Genomic DNA, 23,878 nt, shown 5'->3' on the forward strand with positions numbered 1-23,878 from the left:
AACTTCATTGCACATTCCATAATCAAATTTACAAAGGAATGGTGTTTTGTAAATCTAACAAGGCATCATACGTGGACAAATCTGGATAATTATTTCAGGCAAGTCAGTCTCTTTATAATATCAGAAAGAAAGAGAATGACCATAATCAAAGAACTCATGTTTCTAGACACATTGTTAAGCAGAATAGAAGGCAATTATGAAGTTATTTGCATGGCACCAGGGAGTTATCACTGACTTCTTATTCTCTCTTATCCACCAAATCCTTGGAGTCAACCAGGTCTATGAGGTTTTAGAATCAAACAAACTGGATATGAAATAGTAATTGCAATACTAGTTTTTGGTGTTCTGGGATTCCAGCATGCCATCTGTGCAGGAAAGAGTTAACGTAGTAGGTATAAGATTGCTATCTTTAGCAAAGCCTAATTGCAAGGTTGGGCCTTGGCTTGTGTCTGGGAACTTGGATTTTGGGAGGGATCCCACCAATCCCTAACTGATAAGGGTGGCAGGGTGGCTTACTGTGCCTAAATTGTACAAACAATGGGCTGAACACCTGCTTCTCTTCAGGAGGTCTGAAATCTTGCTATATGCTGGACAGTGGGTGCCTACATGACCAGCCCCCATTAGAAACTTTTGGCACTTAAATCTTTAAAGTGAATCTTTAATGAGCTTCCATTAGACACCTCACAAGTGTTGTCACAATTCAGTGCTGGAGGAATCAAGCACATCCTGTGTGACTCCACCTGGAGAGGACTCTTGGAAACTTGTACCTGATTTTTCTCCAGATTTCACCCCATATACTTTTTCCCTTTGTTGGTTTTGCTTTGTATAATTTTGCTGTAATAAATCTAAGCTGTGAGAATGCCTATATTTTGAGTCCTGAGGCCTTCTAGCTAATCACTTGAACCTGAGGGTGGTTTTGCAGACCCACCCCCATACATTATACTATTTTTATATTTTGAAACCCTGGTGTTTTTGTTAGTATTTTAAAAATATATGAATTCTGAATCATTTACTGTTGAGATGTATCCAGAGAGGTAATTATATGCTGTATTAATATTTTGAATAAAACAAAAGTAAACTGAATTAGAAAGTGTTCAGTCATATTTCTCCTGTTTTTAAGAGCTTTCCAAAATATTTTGTTTTAAATTCCCCTACCTGTGGTTAATTTCTGTGGTTAATAACCTAAAGAGGTTGAATATCTATTAACCTGTGGTTAATAACCTAAACAGGTTGAATATCTTATGTTTATTAGCCATCTATATTTCCCCAGAGCCCAGAAATTGGGGTGGTAGTGGTGAGAAGAGTTATGTGCATTTAAGAAAACAGGAGGGGGGCCGGCCCGGTGGTGCAGTGGTTAAGTTCGCACGTTCCGCTTTGGCCGCCCGGGGTTCCCCAGTTCGGATCCCGGGGGCGGACATGGCACCGCTTGGCAAGCCATGCTGTGGTAGGCATCCCACATATAAAGTAGAGGAAGATGGGCACAGATGTTAGCTCAGGGCCAGCCTTCCTCAGCAAAAAGAGGAGGATTGGCAGCAGTTAGCTCAGGGCTAATCTTCCTCCAAAAAAAAAAAAAAAAAAAAAAAAAGGAGGATGTGGTAGAGTTTAGGACAAAAAATAGATCAGAAAAGTTCCCAGGCTCAAACCTCAAGGCTTATCTTAGAACGTAATCACTGCCTTTTTACCCTCAGACCCAGAATCTGTTTGCTAGCCTCCTTATGTGTAAAATAGGAATAATAATATTGCTAATCTCGTAAGATTTTTGTGTGGCTTAAATAAGTTAACACATATAAAAAGGCTCAGCATAATTCATGGCACATAAGTTCTCAGTAAAGGTTATTATTTTCATTATTCCTGTTATTTCTCTCCATTTCTGATGCCTCTAACTAAGGCTAGACTGCAATCATCTTGTCTGAATTACTGCAACAGCCTCCTTCCGACTTTCACCTCTTTGGGGCATCATTGCCTCAATAATCATCCTCGCTTCCTTTTTTTCAGAACCCCCAGTGACTCATTTCCCACTACATCAGGTGAAACACCCTCTGCCTGGATTCAAGGCGCCCATCCTACCTTACAACCTTATTTCTCTCCATTTCTCTCCATCAATGATTCTCCCTCCATTCCTCTACATCAGTGGTTCTCAAATTTGAGGATGCGTCAAAATCTTTGTGAGGGCTTGTTAATACACAGATTTCTGGGCCCTACCACTGGAGTTTCTGATTCAGTAAATCTGAGTAGGGCTTAATATATGCATTTATAACAAGTTCCCAGGTGATGCTGACACTGCTGGTCTGGGGACCAGTCTTTAAGAACCACTTGCCCTACGTTATCTATTTGACTTAATTTTCAGTCTTTTTGCATCTGTCGATCCCATTAATCCATTCTTACCTTCTTATATCCACCCATTTCTATTTTCCTTGCCTGGAATGTTCTCCATTCTCTACCTAGCTTTAAGATATTATCCACTCCAGTTCAAGACTTCATCAATCTCGCTGTTCTTTGGACTGGTATTGCTCAATATAATCCATATCACACAGCTTAATCCTTTACCTTATGTTATTTGCTCTGATTTCATGCATGTGACTTGTATGTCCAATAATGTAAAAATTTTATGACAGGAATTGTATTTCATTTTTTTCTGCATCTCCGACAGAGCCTACCACAAGACTGAACACATATAAGGTGTTTAATAAGTACTTAACTGATCGATTTATGTGGTCAGTTCATGCATTTTGGTTGTGAGACCATATGCTTTTTATTCTGTCTGTAACCAGGCACTGATGAAGGCAAAAATCCCAGAGGCCCAACTTCTGCCTTCAGCCTTATACACAGAAGCCCACTACAACTCTTATGTCCGCAGAGTAAATCTTGCCTGTCATATCTTCCTAATTTTGTGTTTGCTTTAATGCACACAGAATTACAAGGCAATGATTATTACAGAGATACTGTCCAGAACAGCGTGCATGATTGAAGCCTTGTACTTAATGGTAAATTGGAGCTGATTGTTTTAATTTGCCTTAGAGTGAGTAAGTATGCAGTAAAAAAACAATTTGATGCTGCCTGCTGCTTCTGAAGGTACTGTGGCCAAAACAGAGATTCCAAACTGGGGAATCTGAGAAACACTAAGCCAGGAGCGAACAGGGAGGGGGAGAGAAGTGAAGAGATAAACCATAAATGGAAGGATGAGCTGTGGGTTGAAAGCCAAAGGAGTAAATAGGTGAAGAGCTAAGATTTATGGGGCACAGTCCCCAGAAGCTAACGGGCAATTAGGCAGAGTTGGTTTAAGACAGGGTAATATAGACCAAGGGCTCATCTGAAGTCCTGTCTCAGAACAAACTGAGGGAGATAAGTAGGAGGCTGTTTATGAGCCCTGAATAACTGTGAAATTACAGAAATTTAAAGGCATGGTCTCATACTTGAACTGGGAAACTTGCAGAAGGAAGAATTTTAACGTATAGGCAGTGATCAAATGGAAACAGTTTTCTTTGAGAATCATGACTATTTTGATTTTTCTGCTGTTAAATGATTTGCAGACTGGTAGACCTAAGTCATTCAGAACTGCATTCTCCCTCATTCTCACCACCATCCTTACGAGAGAATGAAGGAAAGTATCAGTCAAGCTCTTCTCATTGATGATTTTTGAAATGGTATTTGGCACAATAGGGAAATAACTAAGTAATTTACAGTACATTAACCTGATGAAATTCCACACAGCATGAAAAAAATATATATGGAAACTGAATTAAAATGGAAAACTAAATTTTAATAACGGACAAAAATAGTACATGAGCTCCAATTATAGCAATGTAAGCACATTCTTATAAATATATGAATAGATACTGGAAAGAAACATGGAGAAATAAAAATATAGCTTTGTTATATTGGTGGAGATGTAAGTATTTTTTTCTTTTCAAAAATTGTATAATGTATTCCTTTAAAGTAATGCTTTTTTCTTTGATTTTTGTTTTTCCTTTTCAAGAGCAATACTTGTGACAAAAATTTAGGGAGTAAAGAATTGTGGAAAGGAAAAAGTAAAAATTCAAAAATCCAATTTTCACCCCCATTAATTTATGTACATTCCTGCATATAATAGAAAGATGAGTCCAGATCCCAGTTTTGGAAAATTAGGAGATTATTGAAGATTGCACTCTTGGCTTCCTTTTCTCAGTTCATTCTCTCTTTGTGGCTGATGTCATACAATGACTTCAACTACCATGTTTTAATGACTCTCAAATCTTGACTTCCAGTCTGGTTTTGTTTCCTGAGCTCCACATGTCTATATGCATCAGCTAACCACACAACTTTCACCTGCATGTACCATAGGCCTCTCAAATTCAAAATTTCTGTCATTTCTCCACCTCCGAAAACCTGTTTCTATTCCTTATTCCCCACTTTAAATAATCCTGGTTCAACTTGTCATACAGATGAAATTCCTTGGCTCCTTCTGGTTCCTCGCCAGCAACACTGAAGTGATTTGCCTATTCCATCCATTCTGTTTCCAGAGTATCTTTTTGATCTAGCTTCTTTCTTCCATCTCCACTGCCGTTGTCCTAGCTACGACCATCATCATCTCTCACTGAACTATTGCAATAACTTCTTCCTGCTTCTAGTATTGTTTCATTTTGCTATAAGCTCCACATTGCTGCCAGAATTATTCTTTTGAAACAGTTTGAGGGCCAGCCCAGTGGCACAGCGGTTAAGTGCACACATTCCACTTTGATGGCCCGGGGTTCGCTGGTTCGGATCCCGGGTGTGGACATGGCACCATTTGGCACGCCATGCTGTGGTAAGCGTCCCACATATAAAGTAGAGGAAGATGGGCACGGATGTTAGCTCAGGGCCAGTCTTCCTCAGCAAAAAGAGGAGGATTGGCAGCAGTTAGCTCAGGGCTAATCTTCCTCAAAAAAAAAAAAAAAAAAAAAGAAGAATGAAACAGTTTGAATCACATCATTCTTCTTGTCAAAAATCCGCCTACATATTTAAGTCCAAACACTTCACATGGCTTTTCAAGTTTTCCACAATCTGGCCTTGTCAGAGTCATCTTCTATAAGATCCTTCCGTTCATCCTAAACTCCTACAATTCCTGTCTGGTTCTGGTCAGTACATTTCACACATCCTGACGTTTGTCCTCTGCCATTGTACTTCTTCTCTAGTCACTAAAATCCTAACCTTCAGAGCCTAACTCAAGTATCACCCTTTTCATGAAGCTTATCCTATGTGCCTCATTGGAAAATAACTGTTCCTCCATTTCTATTCTCATAGAACACTACTTGGGTTTCTGTTATAGCATCTGTTTTAGACTTCTTTGCCTTATAATGATTTTTGTTTATGACAGCGAACGTTACTAGACTGTTAGTTCCTCAAAGACAGAAGCAGCGTTGTATTGATTGCTGTGTCCCTGGAAGTATTACAGTGCCTGGAACATTGAAGATACTGTTTTGAATTGAATTAAATTGAATTCCATGACCTGCGACTGACCAGGGTTTGTCCTTCCTTGCCTCTTCTCACAACAACTTCAGGCCTCAGGATATAGTTTGGTTATAAGCAAACCTGTATATTAGAGAGCTATTCTTAACCAGAATGTGTTCTGTTTGCCTCTGACCTGGAAACAAATTAAGAAGCCAAGTCCCAGGCCCAAATCTCCAAGTGTTCTTTCTCTTTTCCACTCATGAGCCTAGCCTGAGCACGAGTAGCCCAGAGAAAACAGCAGCAATTCTGTCAGAGTAGTGAGAAAGGCACAATTCGTTTATCAACTAGCTGGAGTTTGGAAAGGAATTGAGAAACCCATCTGTCGAAATCTCACCATCCATCAGCAGTACGTTGCCCTGGGCAGCCAGCCTGCTGCTAGCTACTTACTAATTTTAGGTTGTTTCACTCTTCTCACAAAGGTTCTTGGGTTAACTTATGGACTGTATAAAAAGAATTAGAAAAACCACCACAAATTATGGGATTAACATTGACTCGAGTGTCAGGAAATCTAGATTCTGCTACTAACATGCTATGAAATATTGGGTAAGCGACTTCCTTCCACTGGGCTTAGTCCCTCTAATCTATAATTTTTTAAAAAATATTTTTCTTTTTAATTTTTAAAATCTATAATCTAATTTTTAATCTTTTTTCAATGTTTAAAACAGTTCTAAATAAAGATAATAATTCCATAAAAGAAGAGGATAAAAAATGGGATGACAAGAAGTGACTGGTCTTAATAAGGCAATACAGAATAGACCCATTATCAAAGACCATTTAATTTTTAAAGATCAACAATACCAAAAGTATAAAGTGGAGTATAAGAAATTTTTTATAAGTATGATTTAATTAAAGCTGTTTACAGTTATTCTTTCCCACAGTAGTTAAGCATGAACTTAAAAAAATAAGAGATGAGAAAAACAAGCGTAGGCAGCACACAAGGTTAGAGGAGCCAGCCTGCAAAGTCTGTAAAAGGATGAGTTTGGTCCAGGTCCTATCTAAAGTCCTTTCGTGCTGTCACATTGTATAGGGTGTAACAATGGTAATGAAACTGCAAAGTAGGAGGTGCTCAATAAATTCTTATTGACCACATTGGTTAAAGAATCATTGGGTGCTTGAGTTTGTGGCATAGGTTATAAGTGCTAAAAAAAATTCAGATAGAAGAAGATTTGAAGAAGCAGAGGGAAAGAGGAAGGTATTCCAACCAAGAATATCACTTCTGTGTTTAACTTTGAGTTTTGGGGTAAATTCTTGAGATGGTTTCCAAAGGATCAAAAAGTGGGTCATTGTTTTATTACTTATTTTTGTGATTTTCATTTTTGGTATTTTCCTTCTTGATTAGTGAGAAGAACAAGGGAAAAGGAAAGGAGAAATATAACTTCTATATGCTAGGATCTATACATACACTATCATACTTAAACCTTCACAACCACCACCAGAAATGGGCATTATTATTTCCATTTTTTACAGATGAAGCCTCAGAGAGGTCCAGTAAATTCCCCAAGTCATTTTCCTAGTAAGGGACAGATGCAGGACTCAAACTCAGATCTTATTAACTCCAAAACCCTTTATCCCTCCACTACTATGCTACTTCCAGCTAGAATTCTTTCTGAAGACATTCTTTTCACACCATTTCAGTGTGGACAAAAGCCAGGGTCCTCAGTAAAAATTTTAGAAATAAAGAAATAACTAGTGCATTCGCATAGAGCTTTCATTCAATGAGATTTATTCAAAATCCTTGGTACCTTGAATATGATTCCTGAACTGAGCTCTGGAGATCATGATATATTGAATAGATTCATTCTTTGAGTTCCCAAAATGCCATTAATCCATCCCCAAAGAAAAATTAAGATGGCTCTCAAACCTAAGGGGAAGATATTAAAATCACTCATAATTAGATAAAGTCAAATTAAAACAACACTGAGATATAATTTCTCATCTTTCAGACTGACAGAAATTAAAAAGTATGACAACACATTCTGTTTTAGGTTGTGAGTAATTACTGGTGGGAATTCAAATTGGTACAACTCTTCTGGAATGAAATCTGACAATATCTAACAAAACCACACATGCACTTTTATTTTGACTCAGCAACCCTACTTTTAGGAATCTACTCTGAAGTTATGACTTCAACAACATGAAAATGCATATGCACAAGGTTGTTCATTGCAACATTTTTTGCAATTGCAAAATATTGGTAAAGAAGCTAAATGCTCACACATAGGAGAGTGGTCAAATAAGCTATGTTATATCTAAACAATGAAGTACTGTATTAGTTATATATTTCTGTGTAATAAATTACCACAAACTTAGTGGCTTAAGAAACATATTTATTATTTCAAAGTTCCTCTGGGTCAGCAATCTGTCATGTCTTAGCTGGGTCTTATGCTTCAGAGCCTCTTATAAGATGCAGTCATGGTGTTGGCCAGTTCTGGGACTTATTTGAGGCTCAACTGTGGAAGGATTCACTTCCAAGCTCATATGGTGATTAGCAGAATTCACTTCCTTGTGGATTGTTAGACTGAGAGCTTCAGCTATTTGCTAGCTATCAGCTGGAATCCGTCCTCAGCAACTAGAGGTTTCCCACAGTTCCTTGTCACATGGACATGTCCATATGGTGGTTTCCTTCATTAAAGCCAGCAAGGGAGAGACTCAATATAGAGAGTCTGTTAGAAAGAATGGGAAAATGGTAACAAGGTAGTAAGGATGAGGGAGGAGTGCCCCTTGTCTGAGTATGCCTTTTTGTATAACTTTGACTCTTAGTACCATAGTAATGTTTCACATACCTCCAACATAAGTAAATAAGTACATGGAATAAAAACAATAACAAATGTACACGACTAAATTAAAGATACACGATCACAATATAACTGAAGCAGGTGGGGAAGAAAAGAACCAATACAAATATTATGGGTTGAATTATGTCTTTCCAAAAAGATACGTTGAAGTACTAACCCCCAGTATTTTAGAATGTGACTGTATTTGGAAATAGGGTTTTTACACAGGTAATAAAGTTAACATGAGGTCATTAGGTTGGGCTCTAATCCAATACGACTGGTGTCATTATAAAAAGGGGAAATTTGGACACAGACAGATATCCACAGGGGGAAGATGATGTGAAGAGACAGAGACAGAGGAAGAACACCATGTGAAGATGAAGGCAGACATGGGAGTGGTGCATCCAAAAGCCAAAGATTTCTAGCAAACCATCAGAAACTAGGAGAGAGATATGGAATAGATTCTACTTCACAGCCCTCAGAAGGAACCAACTCTGCTGCCACCTTGATTTTGGACTTATAGCTTCCAGAACTGTGAGACAATAAGCTTCTGTTACTTTGTTACAGCAGCCCTCAGAAACTAATAACATAAGTAACTGTGGAAAACAGTATTTTCACTGAATACTATAAGGCTAAAGATAAAAGGAATTACACACAAATACACAAATGAGGCACAACTTACTTTGTAAATTTGTTATGAACTCATGTTTTATGAACTTAGTATGAATTCATGTTTTAAAGATGATGGATGGATAGATAGATAGATAGACAGTAGACAGCTAAATGTAGAAATATAGATGTGTGTATTAGTATACATACATATATTTTCTAGCTCTGTCCACTGAGAGGGCCTAGGAGCAATGGAATTCCATTATCAACAAGCACACTTAGAGCCAAAATCTTGGTTTCTAAATACTATTATACTAAGAAAGAACCAGGTTCCTTAGAAAAGTGGCTGATTCCAGGACTGAGACAGGAAGAATACAAGATAAGCCTAGCACACTTTGTGTACCAGAAAATAAGGACATGTTTGAAATAGAATGGAGGCATATTGAAAGGACAAGGAGCCAACCTGCAGGAGTTCTTATGGCCAGAGCCAGAACAATTTGAGCAAGAAAATAAATAAAGATAGTATGGTTACTAATCCATGGAATAAAGTAAATATGTATAAGTCCATACTGATATAGATAAATAAATAGGAGAAAGGGAGAGCTCTTCCTTACAGAAGAATTCCAGTTAATAAATGTAGAAGAAATGAGAGAAATAGAAAATCACAATTAGGCAAACATCACAGTAGTAACTGTAGACAAGATCCATTGATGCATGCTAAAATCAGCAGGTGAAAGGTTGAGGAGAAATAGAATATTTGCATAGTCTCAAGGTATATATACAATATACACACACCTATATTTATTTCTACAAGAAAAATTCATGAATTTTTAATGAAGAAACCCTGGAGATACATTTTTTACCAAGAGATCAAGGTTAACATTTAACATTCCCAATAATAAAATGTGCCAACTTCATGTGGATGTGATGCACAACATCACTTCTGTGATGTTCTTGCCAAAATACTATAACTTTGATCTAATCAAGAGAAAATATCAGATGTTCTCAAATTGAGAGACATTCTATAAAACATTTGATGAGTACTCATCAAAAATGTCAAGATCATAAAAGACAAAAGATTGAGGAACCACTGCAGATTGTAGTAAACTAAGAAGTATCAGCAACTAAATCCAATGTGGGTTCTTGAATTGGACACTAGAACAGAAAAAGGACATTCAAAGAAAAATTGGTGAAATTGAAATAACATCTGTAATTCAGTTAATAGCATCAAATTAACTGTTAACTTCCTGGTTTTGATAACTGTGTTCTGGTTATGTAAGTTATTAACATTGGGGGGCCAGGTGAAGGATATATATCAGCTCTCTGTACTATTTTTGCAACTTTTCTAGAAGTCTAAAATTATTTCCAAATAAAAAGTTAAAAATTACTAATTTTTTTAGAAGATTTTTCCATTACTTAGCAGTCATACTGAGTGTGAACTGTGTCAGCAAGAGAAATGTTAATATATACTAATCCCTTCATATACATTATCTCACTTTACCATTCCAACAATTTTGAAATTAATAGGACAAGGATTATTACTCACATTCTACAGATAAAGAAACCAAGTCTAAGAGGAGTTAAGTGACTTAAAAGGCCATTCAAGACTTCTTCATCTAGCATGGCAGGCTAGAACCTGAAGCCTATTTCTCTACTTGATTACAACTAAAAATTCTGTATGAATGCAGAAACCAACTACCCCCAAGGACTCTGAGAAGAAAACAAAAGTAAACAAAAGTCAAGGAGATGCACATCAGAGCAGTGACATGGACGGCTGAAATCCCAATTAAAAGCCCATATTTTGGGTCACAGAAAATGAGAAAAGAGACCTTGTGGCCCAGGAAGAGTTGGAGGGGGGTTAAGAGAAGTGAAAAACAAGAGAAGAGGATCCTTTAATTCTGTATACAAACCTATAAAATCTTGGGCTTACTGCTGAACTGCACGTAATTGGGACAGACTCAAAGCAGCTTAACAAAAGCCTTAAAAATGGAATAGTTTTAAACCATGATCCCAGTCTCAGACTAACCCATGAGTGATACATGCATGAGACAGAACAAAAGTAATTTAAGAATGGTCTTAAAAATTGAACTGAGATTAGATCCCTGCTCACAGAATGCAAGACAGAACTTGTGGTTTGAACATAACTGGATTGATTGTCTATTTAAAAAAAACAGCAAGAAAAATAACAATTGCCAGAGGATTAAAGCAAAATACAGAGTCTACACAACATAACATTAAAAATTCAAGATATAATCCAAAATTATGCAACACGAAAAGAACCAGGAAAACATGACAAATGTTCAACATAAAAAATAATGCAATAATGCCAATCCTAAGATGATCAAAACGTTGGAATTATCAAAAGCTTTAAAGCAGATATTTTAACTATACTCCATGAGATAAAGGTAAAAATACTTTCAGTGAATGGAAAGATAGAAGTTCACCAGAGACATGGAAACTGTAAAGTAATAACCAAATGTAAATTATAGAACTGAAAAATGTAATATCTGAAAAACTCACTAGATAGACTCATTAGCATAATGGAAATAACAGAGAAAAGAGACAATGAACTTGAAGTTAGAGCAAAAGAAATTATTCAATTTGAAGAAAAGAGGAAAATTTAGAAGAAAAGAGGGATCTTTAAGACAACATAAAAAATTCTAATATTCGTGTCTGTGGGTCTGTGAGGTGAGGAGTAAGCAAGCAGAGAACTCAGAAAACCCCAAACGAGGATAAACTCAGAGAAAAACATGTCCAAGTCATAATAAAACTGGTGAAAACCACATATTAAAAAAAATCGAGAAAGCAACTAGTAAAAAAAGGACAGAGCAGTTGCAGTGGAAAATGATTTGAGTAACTGGGCTTTTCATTAAAACCATAGAGACCACAAGACAGTGGAACAACATTTTTAAAGTGCTCTAAGAAAAGAACTGTTAATACAGAATTCTATATCCAGGGAAAATATTCTTCAGAATGAAAGTAAAATAAAGACATTGTCAGAGGAGGAATAACTAAGAGAAATCATTGATAGCAGATCTGGTAAAAAAAAAAAACAAACAATGCTAATAGAAGATATTCAGGTTAAAGGAATAGGATATCAAAGGGATTTGGTTCTTAAGGCATCAAGGAAAAATCTGAGTAAAAAGCATTATCTTTTCCTTTTAATATTTTAAAAAATTTGTATGAATGTTGAAAGCCAAACTTATAACATCACTATATGGGATTTTTTATGACAGCTATAAAAAAAAAGGTCAGTGATAGGTAGATGTCAAAACTTATATGGTTTCAGGTGTTCTGCATTTTACTAGAAGTTGTTAAATATTAACTAATTTGTCTATGAAAATTTAGGTATTATAATACTTAGAGAAACACTTAAAATACAAAGAGACAGAATTACAAAGCAAATAGAGACTAACAATTTCCAGTCCAGCACGTAAGGAACTTGGAAGTAGTCACTCCATCCTAACAACAAGTAAAAAGCTGAGCAAACAGCTCTTCTTAGATGATTAGAGAAGTGAAGTCACAAGGCAAACCACTGCCTCCCAAATTGGAGAGACAGACAGGTGAATACAAAGAATTACAGCTTACCAGAGCAGAAACCTATGCAAGAAACAGTACTGGGCTAGGAAAACCTAAACTGTAATTATTGAGTTGCTAGAGGCTCCATGTGGACAAGTCTGAAAGTTGAAAGCTCCAGGGAGACCCAGTCTTGGGGAAGTCCCCACACTTTTGTGAATTTTACCTCGAAGAGCCATATTAGGTCCTCAAAGTAAATATTGGAGAAAAATCCCTTCATACTTCCAGCAGGGGGAGGGAAAAAGTAACTATTTTGAAGTATGCCAGAGCATTCTGTTTTTCTTAGCAAGGTCTGCCTTCAATAAAAGTGTTTGACCAGATTCTAAACTATTAAGAGTTTTTCAGAGACTAACTGAGCTGAGGGAGAGTAAATACCCAACTTTAGCCCTCTCTACCCTTCTATGTGTAAGAAGAGAAATACACAACTCCAGCCCACTTTAGCCATCCTGTCCCACCTAAGGGGAGAAGAACTGAGAAGCACTTGTGAAGTTCACAGTCTAGAGGCACAGGCTCACTAAAAGACTGAGACCTAATCATAGGACTATAGATGCTTCCCCTCCCCTCACATCTCACACCACATTACTAAAGGCCTATTTATAGCAGTTTCTTTTACACACTACATCAAGCCTGGCTATCAAGAAAAAATTACAAGGCATACTAAAAGGCAAAAATATTTTGGGGAAACAGAGCAAGTGTCAGAACCAGACTTAAATATGGTAGAGATGTTGGAATTACCAGACTAGAAATTTAAAACAACTGTGATTAATGTGCTAAGGGCTCTAATGAATGAAGTAGACAGCATGCAAGAACATGGACAATGGAAGCAGAGAAATGGAAATTCTAAGAAACAACCAAAAAGAAATGATAGAAATCAAAAACACTGTAACAGAAATGAAGAATGCCTTTGATGGGCTTATTAGTAGCCTGAATATGGCTGAGGAAAGAATCTCTGAGCTTGAGGATATGTTAAAAGAAATTTCCAAAACTGAAAAGCAAAGAGTAAAAACTACTGAAAAATCTTGGCTATTATGAATATTGCTGCAATGAACATAGGGGTTCATATATCTTTTTGAATTAGTGTTTTCATATTCTTTGATTAATTCCCCAAAGTGGAATAGCTGGATCATATGGTATTTCTATTTTTAATTTTTGGAGAAATCTCCGTACTGTTTTCTATAGTGGCTGCAACAGTTTGCATTCCCACAAGCAGTGTATGAGGGTTTCTTATTCTACTAAAAATAAACTTTCAATGTATACAAGAAAATAAACAAATATGACTTTTGGAAAAAAGTACGGAAAAGATAACAGAATATCCAAGAACTGTGGGACAACTACAAAAAGTGTAACATGCACATTATGGGAATACCAGAAGGAGAAGAAAGAGAGAAAGGAATAGAAGAATGGTTTAAAACCATATTGATTGAGAATTCCCCCAAATTATCATCAGACACCAAACCACAGACCTAGGAAGATCAGAGAACTCCAAGCAGGATAAATACCAAAAGAATTACTCCTAGACATCTTATTAAAATTGCAGAAAACCAAATATGAAGAAAAAAATCTTGAATGATGCCAGAGGAAAAAGACACCTCACTTATAGAGTAGCAAAGATAAGAATTACATTTGATTTCTCCTCAGAAACCATGGAAGCAAGAAGAGTGGAGTGAAATAAGTAGTGTTGAGAGAAAAAACCCACCAATCTAGAATTCTTTACCCAGTGAAATTATCCTTCAAAAGTGAAGGAGAAATAAAGACTTTCTTAAACAAACAAAATTGAGGGACTTTGTTGCCAGTAGACCTGCCATGCAAAAAAAATGTTAAATTCTTCAGAAAGAAGGAAAATAATATAGGTCAGAAATTCAGATCTGCATAAAAAAAGTGTGAAACAAGTTGTCAGCAGTGACTACATTTTGTACTCTGGACTCCATCTTGTTAAAAATATGAAACTGTGCTTACCTGGCTGAGTTTCCAAAAGGGAGTTATTTGCAAAGAAAGAACTTTCTGAAGGACTGTGCAAAAATATACTTTTTCTGGTAAGAAGATGTCCTTGAGTACGCCAATGAACTGTAACAAAAATTTACCCTCTAATCATAAATCTCAACAAACAATTGAGGTAATATGTCTGGGATCTCCTTTTTGCTAATAAAAATTCCTGACTTTTACTCATCAAGGGGACACTATTCTGGCTGCTGCAAGAACCTGTCTTCCCCAAATTTCAACTCTAAGACCCCAAATAAATGCTCTCATTTTGTTTTGCAGTTGCCTCTTTTCTTCTAATTTGAGAAAAGGAAGAGTATCAAGAAGGAATAAGTGAAGGTAAAATAAAAACTTTTATTTTTTCTTATTCTTAATCAGTTTAACAGATAGCAGTTTGTTGAAAATAATAATAGCAAAAAAGTATTCCGTATGATGGAATGTATACCATATATTATGTATATATATGTATGCTTACACATAAGTGAAATGAATGGCAGCAATGATATATGGGATGAGAGGGAATAATTAGGATTATTTTGTTATTATAATGGACTCAACCTACCCATGAAGCAGTATAGTGTTATTTGAAAGGGGACTTAGATTAGTTGTAAATGTATATTGCAAACTGTAGGGCAAGCACTAAAAATGGCAAAAAAAAAAAAATTAGTATAACTGATATGCTAAGAAAGGATAAAAAGTAGGTTCATATAAAATGCTCAATTAAAAATGAAAAAAATGCAGAAAAAGACTGGAAGACAATAATGGGACAAAGAACAAGAGAGGCAAATAGAAAACAGTAACAATTATGATAAATATTAATTCAAATATATCAATAATCACTTTAAACATCAATGGTGAAAATATACCAATTAAAAGACAGAGATTGTCAGAGTGGATCAAAAAACAAGACCCAATTATATATTGTCTACAGGAAACCCACTTTAAGTATAAAGACACATATAGATTAAAAGCAAATGGATGAAGAAAGAAATACCATGCTAATATTAAGCAAAAGAAAGCAGGAGTAACTATATTAATTTCAGAGACAGCACACTTTACATCAAGGAAAACTTATCAGGGATAAAGGGGTATTATATAATGATAAAGAGGTCACTTCTCTAGGAAGGCATAGCAATGGTTAATGTGTATGCACCTACCAACAGAGCATCAAAATATGATAGGTAAAAACTGAGAGAACTGTAAGAAAAAAATAAATGAATCCATTGTTATGGCAGGAGACATTAACATCCCTCTACAATAATGCACAGATCCACCAGGCAGAAAACAGTATGGATGTAGTTGAACTCAAGGGCATTATCAGTCAAATGGATCTAATGGACATCTATAGAATACTTCATCCCATAACAACAGAATACACATTGTTATCAGGCTCACATGGAACATTCACCAAGATAGAACAAATTTGAGGCCTTAAAAGACACCTCAGTGTTGGTGTCAAGATAGTGGTGTAGGTGGACTCTAAACTTACCTCCTCCCATGGGTACAACCAATGTACAACGATTCTTGGAACAATTATCCCTGAGAGGGAACTGAAAACTGGATAAAAAGAACCCCCACAACAAGGGACAGTCTTGACTGAAGTGGAAGAGACAGAGGTCTCTTTCTGGAGAGAAAAAAAGCCACCTTCACAAGCCAAGGAGCTTCGTGGCTGGCCAAGAGTAATCCTAAGGTATGCAGCCTTCCCTGGAGGAATGGGGGACCTGCGTAGGGGAGCATTGCTGCTATAAGCATCCTTTGGACTCAGTACTGCTGAGACAAGTGTCATAATATATCCAGCTTTGCTGGCTAGTAACTACTGCAGGGAATACCCATAGAAAAGCTATGGGGCATAAGTGGAAAAAAGATGGCTCTTGAAGGGCCCACACACAAATTCACCAGTTTTTTAAAGCAACCTAAAATCAGCAGGAAGAAAGGTGAACAGTCCTTTCTTGAAAAGAGACTCACCTGATAGGCTCTGGGTGCATCTCAGTGAGAGGTGAGACCTCTCCAGGGACTGAGACATTAGCAGCAACCATTATTGTGACCTAATACAGGTGTGCTGACACAGACGCTGGCAGACACCATTGGAGTTCTTCCCCTGGCCTGTTAGCACAGGGTCTACACCACCCACTGGAACACCAATTTAATCCAGTTCAGCCAGGGCAGGCAGCTTGCGCTAGGGACTGGCCCAAGGAATAGCAGGCCCTTTGAGACTTGTGGACCAGCATAGGCTGGCTTCCTGGATCCTCTGCAGCCAGGCCAGTGGGTTGCCCTTAACTGGGCAGAGCATTCATGAGGAGCAGGTGGAGTGTGTGGAGCATTAGTGGAGTGTGTGGGGCCTCTGCAGTGGGTGACTTGGTCCACTTCAGGGGGTTGCAGCACAAACATGTGGCAGGATGGTGTTGATCGTGTGTATGGCCTTGTGAGTGGTGGGGCTAGTCAGTGGCAGAAGACTTGTGTTTCTCAAACAGCCAGATAGGGGATCAGCCCCACTTTCCAAAACCTGAAACAATTGAGTGCGCCCATGCCTGGGGCCAGCCCCACTCAGCTGCAATCCTAGGACAGCTGAAAACAGCCTTGCAGGCTAGAGGTCTATGGCAATTGTAACCCCCTGAGCCTAGCAGCCAGCCACACTGGGGACCTATTCAGTTAACAGAAAAACTGCAACAGGAATGTGCTATTAAACCTTGCAGCCAACTGTGCTGGGGCTCCCCATGCCCAAAAAGGTGACTGAAGGGTCCATAGCAGCTACATGCAGCTGAGCATTACAACCAGCCAGCCAGGGGGATAGACTAGCCTCCCTGAACACCTAGAGCAAGAGCAACCTTGCCACAACAGAAAGACACACATAGCCCATACCGAGGACAGCCCTGGAACATTTGGAACTGGTGATGAGAGGGAAGTACACTGCTGGGCCCCATAAAGGATCTCTTGCATAACGTCATCTCTCCATGATCAGGAGATGTAGCTGACCCACCTAATACATAAATATAAGCACAGAGAAAGGCAAAATGAGGAGGCAAAGAAATATGTTCCAAGAAAGGGAACAAGACAAAACACCAGAAAAAATAACTAAATGAAACAGAAATAAACAATCTACTGGATTTCAAAGAAAAAGTCATAATGATGCTCACTCGTCATGGGAGAAGAATGGATGAACTCAGTGAGAACTTCAACAAAGAATTGGAGAATATAAAAAAGAACCAATCAGAAATGAAGAATACAATACTGGAAATAAAAAATTCACTAGAGGGATTCAGTAGCAGAGTAGATGATACAGAAGAATGGATCAGCAAAAGACTAGAGGAAATTACCCAAGCTGAACAGATGAAAGTAAAAAGAATCAAAAATAACAAGAACAGGCTAAAGGGAACTCTGGGACAACATTAAGCACACTAACAATTGTATTGTAGGTGTCCCAGAAGAAGAAGGGAGAGACAAAGGGGCAGAGAATCTATTTGAAGAAATAATAGCTGAAAACATTCATAACCTAAGGAAGGAAACAGACATCCACGTACAGGAAGCACAGAGAGCGCCAAACAAGAAAACACAAAAAAGCCCATACCAAGATAGATTATGATTAAAATGTCAAGAATTAAAGATAAAGAATCCTAAGAGCTACAAGAGAAAAGCAACAAGTTACATACAAAGGAAACCCCATATGGCTCTCAGCTGACTTCTCAGCAGAAACCTTACAGGCTAGAAGGGAGTGGCATGATATATTTAAAGTGCTGAAAGGGAAAAACCTACAGCCAAGAATATTCTACACAGCTACAAGGTTATCATTCAGAATGAAAGGAGAGATAAAGAATTTCCCAGATAAGCAAAAACTAAAGGAGTTTATCACCAAGAAACCAGTTCTACAAGAAATACTAGAGGGACTTATTTAAGTGGGAAAGAGAAGACCACAAATAGGAATAACAGAATTATCCAAAAAACACTCCAATAAAATCACTGGTAAAGGCAAAAATACAGTAAAGACAGCAGATCAACCACCTATGAAGATAATATGAAGGTCAAAACACAAAAGTACTAAAATTACCCATTTCCAAAAGAGGGTAGTGGATATACACACACACACACAAAGAGAGGTTAGATATTATATCAAAAACATAAAATTTGGGAGGAGGGGAGTAAAAGAGTACAGCTTTTAGAAAGAGGCAAGTGAAAGAGACCATCAACTCAATATAGATTGTAGTATACATAGGTTATAATATATAAACTACATGGTAATCATAAACCAGAAACCTATAATAAATACACAAATAATTAAGAGAAAGGAAGGAAAGCATAATACTAAAGCCATAAAACCATGAAGGAAGAGAGCAATAAAAGAAAAAAGGAAGAGAGAAGAACTGCTAAAAAACCCAGAAAAAAAGTAACCAAATGGCAAAAAGTATGTACTTACCAAAATGTACTTTAAATGTCAATGGACTAAATGCTCCAATCAAAAGGCATAGGGTGGCTGATTGGATAATAAAAGACCCATAAATATGCTACATACAAGAGACCCACATCAGACCTAAAGGCACTCACAAACTGAAAGTGAAGGGATGGAAAAACATATTCCATGCAAATGTCAAAGAAAAGAAAGCTGAGATAGCATTACTTTTATCAGACAAAATAGACTTTAAAACAAAAACTGTAACAAGAGACAAAGAAGGATATTACATAATGATAAAGGGAACAATCCAGCAAGAGGAGATAACACTTGTAAATATCTATGCACCCAACAGAGGAGCACCTAAATATATAAAGCAATTATTAACAGACATGAAAGGAGAAATAAACAGCAACACAATAATAGTAGGGGACTTTAACACTCCATGTACACTAATGGATAGATGATTCAAACAGAAGGTCAATAACGAAACATTGGCCTTAAATGACACATTGGACCAGATGGACTTAGTAGATACATGCAGAACATTCTATCCAAAAACCACAGAATACATATTCTTTTCAAATGCACATGGAAAATTCTCCTGAATTAATCACATATTAGGCCACAAAACAGGTCTCAATAAATTTAAGAAGGTTGAAATAATACCAATTATATTTTCTGACCACAAAGTTATGAAACTAGAAATCAACTACAGGAAGAAAATCAGAAAAGACACAAATATGTGGAGATTAAACAAAATTCTAATGAACAACAATTGGGTCAATGAGGAAATCAAAAGAGAAGTAGAAAAATACCTGGACACAAATGAGAATGAAAATACAACACTCCAAAATCAATGGGATACAGCAAAAGCAGTCCTAGGAGGGAAGTTTATAGCAATACAGGCCTAGCTCAACAAACAAGAAAAATATAAAATAAACAATCTAACAGTGCACCTAATGACCTGGAAAAAGAAGAACAAACAAAGCCTGAAATCTGTAAAAGGAAGGAAATAATAAAAATAAAAGCAGAAATAAATGAAATAGAGGCTAAAAAATAGAAAAAAATCAATGAAACCAAGAGCTGGTTCTTTGAAAAGATAAACCAAATTGACAAACCTTTAGCTAGATTCACCAAGAAAAAAAGAGAGAAGGCTCAAATAAATAAAATCAGAAATGAAACAGGAGAAATTACAGCAGACACCTCAGAAATATAAAAGATTATAAGAGAATACTAAGAAAAGCTATACACCAACAAATTGGATAATCTAGTAGAAATGTATAAATTCTTAGAATCATACAACATTCCAAAGCTGAATCAAGAATAGAGAATTTGAATAGACCAATCACCAGTAAGGTGATCAAAACAGCAATCAAAAACCTCAGAAAAATAAAAGTCCAGGACCAGATGGCTTCCCTGGTGAATTCTCCCAACCGTTCAAAGAAGACTTAATACCTATCCTTCTCAAACTCTTCTAAAAAATTGAAGAGAAAAGGAAGCTTCCTAACTCATTCTATGAAGCCAACATTACCATGATACCAAAACCAGACAAGGACAACACAGAAAAAGAAAATTACAGGCCAATATCACTAATGAACGTTGAAGCAAAAATCCTCAACAAAATACCAGCGAGTCGAATACAACAATACATTAAAAAGACCATACACCATGATCAAGTGGGATTTATTCCAGGGATGCAGGGATGGTTCAACATCCACAAATCAATCAACGTGATACACTACATTAACAAAATGAAGAATGAAAATCACGCAATCATCTCAATAGATGCAGAGAAAGCATTGGACAAGATACAGCGTCCATTTATGATAAAAACTCTGAATAAAATGGGTACAGAAGGAAAGCACCTCAACATAATAAAGGTCATATATGACAAACTCACAGCTAATATTTTTCTCCATGGAGAAATACTGAAAACAATCCCTCTAAGAACAGGAACAAGACAAGGATGCCCATGTTCACGACTCTTATTTAACATAGTATTGGAAGTCCTAGCCAGAGCAATCAGGCAAGAAAAAGAAATAAAAGGGATCCAAATTGGAAAGGAAGAAGTGAAATTGTCACTATTTGCAGATGGCATGATTTTATGTATAGAAAACCCTAAAGAATCCACTAAAAAACTTTCAGAAATAATAAATGAATACGGTAAAGTTGCAGGATACAAAATTAACATGCAAAAATCAGTTGTGTTTCTATACACTAACAAGAAATTAGCAGAAAGAGAAATTAAGATTAGAATCCCTTTTACAAATGCAACCAAAAGAATAAAATATCTAGGAATAAACCTAACCAAAGAGGTGAAACATGTGTACACTGAAAAGTATAAAACATTGTTGAAAGAAATTGAAGAAGACACAAAGAAATGGAAAGATATTCTGTGCTCTTCGATCAGAAGAATTAACATAGTTAAAATATCCATACTTCCTAAAGGAATCTACAGATTCATTGCAATCCCTAACAAAGTTCCAACAACATTTTTCACATAAATAGAACAAAGAATCCTAAAATCTATATACAATATCAAAAGACCCCACATAGCCAAAGCAATCCTGAGGAAAAAGACAAAGCTGGAGGTATCACACTACCTGATTTCAAACTATACTACAAAGCTATAGTAACCAAAACAGCATGGTACTGGCACAAAAACAGAAACACAGATCAATGGAACAGAATCAAGAGCCCAGAAATAAACCCATACGTCTATCAACAGCTAATTTTCAACAAGAGAACCAAGAACATACAATGGAGAAAGGAAAATCTCTTCAATAAGTGGTATTGGGAAAACTGGGCAGCCATATGCAAAAGTATGAAAGTACACCATTATCTTACACCATTCACAAAAATTAACTCAAAGTGGATTAAAGAGTTGAATGTAAGACCTGAAAGCGTGAAATTTTTAGAAGAAAACTTAGGCGGTATGTTCTTTGACGTCAGTCTTAGCAGCATACTTTCAATTACCATGTCTGACCAGGCAAGGGATACAGTAGAAAAAATAAACAAATGGGACTACATCAAGCTAAAAGGCTTTTGCACAGCAAAGGAAACTATCAACAAAACGAAAAGACAGTCTAACAATTGGGAGAAGATATTTGCAAACTGTATATCTGATAAGGGGTTAATATCCAAAATATACAAAAAACACATACATCTCAACAACAAAAAACTGAAAAACCCAACTAAAAAATGGGCCAAATATCTGAAAAGAAATTTCTGCAAAGAAGATTACAGATGGCCAACTGGCACATGAAAAGATGTTCAAAATCATTAACTATCAGGGAAATGCAAATCAAAACTATAATGAGATATCACCTCACTCCCATCAGAATGGCTATAATTAACAAGACAGGGAACAACAAGTGTTGGACAGGATGTGGAGAGAAGGGAACTCTCATACACTGCTGGTGGGAGTGCAAACTGGTGCAGTCACTATGGAAAATGGTATGGAAATTCCTCAAAAAATTAAGAATAGAACTACCATATGATCCAGTTATTCCACTGATGGGTATTTATCCAAAGAACATGAAAACATGAATGCATCAAGATACATGCACCCCTATGTTCATCACAGCATTATTCACAATAGCCAAGGCTTGGAAGCAACCTAGGTACCCATCAAGGGGCGAATGGATAAAGAAGATGTGGTATATACACACAATGCAATAATACTCAACCATAAGAAATGATGAAATCTGGCCACTTGTGAAAACACGGATGGACCTTGAGGGTATTATGCTAAGTGAAAGGATTTAGAGGGAGAAAGTCAAATACTATCTGATCTCGCTCATAAATAGAAGTTAAAAATAACAACAATCACATAGAGCCAGAGATTGGATTCGTGGTTACCAGAGGGGAAGTGTGGAGAGCGAAAGAGGTAATTAGACACTTGTGTTTGGTGATGGATTGTAATTAGTGTTTGGGTGGTACACATGATGTAATCTACACAGAAATTGAAATATAATGATGTCCACCTGAAATTTATGTTATAAACCAATGTTACCACAATAAAAAATAAATTAATTAAAGAAGGCACCTCAATTAAATAAATAAATGACACTTTAGCACATTTAAAAGAATAGACATGATACAACGTTTGCTTTCAGACCTCAGTGGAATTAAATGAAAAATCAATAACAGAAAGATGGCTGAAAACTCTAAAAGCATGTGGAGATTAAACACCATACTTCTAAATAACACATGGGTCAAAGAAGAAATCTCAAGAGAAATTAAAAATTATAATGGACTAAATGATAATGAAAATACAACTTATCAAAATTTGTGAGGTGTAATGAAAGCAGTACTTGGGAAATTTATCGCATTGAATGCATCTTTTAGAAAAGAAGAAAGAAAGAAAATCAATAACTTAAGCTTCCACATTAGGAAACACACACTAAAAAAGCAAATCAAATCCAAAATAAGCAGAAGAAAAGAAATAAAAATTAGGGCAAAAATCAATTAAATTAAAAACAGGAAATCAACAAAACCAAAAGCTGATTCTTTGAAATGATCCAGAAAATCCATAAGCTTCTAGTCAGACTAACTGAAAAATGAGAAGATAGAAATCGCAAATATCAAAAATGAAAGAGTGGATATCACTACAGATCCCATGGATATTAAAAGGATAGTCAAGGCATATTATGAACAGTTCCGTGCCCACAAATTTGATAACCTAAATGAAATAGACCAGTTTCTTGAAAGACACAATCTGCCATAATGCACACAGGAAGAAATAGAAAATCTGAGTAGGTCTATATCTATTAAAGATATTAAATCAATAATTAATGACATTCCAAAACAGAAAGCACCGGGGCCAGGTGGGTTTGCTGGTAAATTTTACCATTTGAAAAACAAATTATACCAATCCCCAACAATCTTTTCCAGAAGACTGAAACAGAGGGAATACTTCCTAACTCATTCTAGAGGCCAGCATTATCCTAATAGCAAACCAAGATAGACATTACAGGGAAAAAAACTACAGAACAATATCTCTCATTATCATAGATGCAAACATCCTTAACAAATTATTAGCAAATTGAATCCAACAATGTATAAAAAGAACAACCTAGTGTGCAAGGCT

The 23,878-nt window shown here is 36.5% G+C and overlaps 1 protein-coding gene across 1 annotated transcript in view; it reads left to right on the forward strand.

Moving 5' to 3' along the window:
* UPRT (uracil phosphoribosyltransferase homolog) overlaps positions 1-23,878 on the forward strand; it is a 121,190-nt gene that overhangs the window by 45,624 nt on the left and 51,688 nt on the right. Inside the window, exon 4 of the mRNA XM_070257510.1 lies at positions 14,685-14,741. The gene's annotated coding sequence lies outside the window, so the exon portion shown is untranslated. The remainder of the gene's footprint in view (positions 1-14,684; positions 14,742-23,878) is intronic.

This window comes from Equus caballus, chromosome X (genome assembly GCF_041296265.1).
Source record: "Equus caballus isolate H_3958 breed thoroughbred chromosome X, TB-T2T, whole genome shotgun sequence".
Lineage (NCBI taxonomy): Eukaryota > Metazoa > Chordata > Mammalia > Perissodactyla > Equidae > Equus > Equus caballus.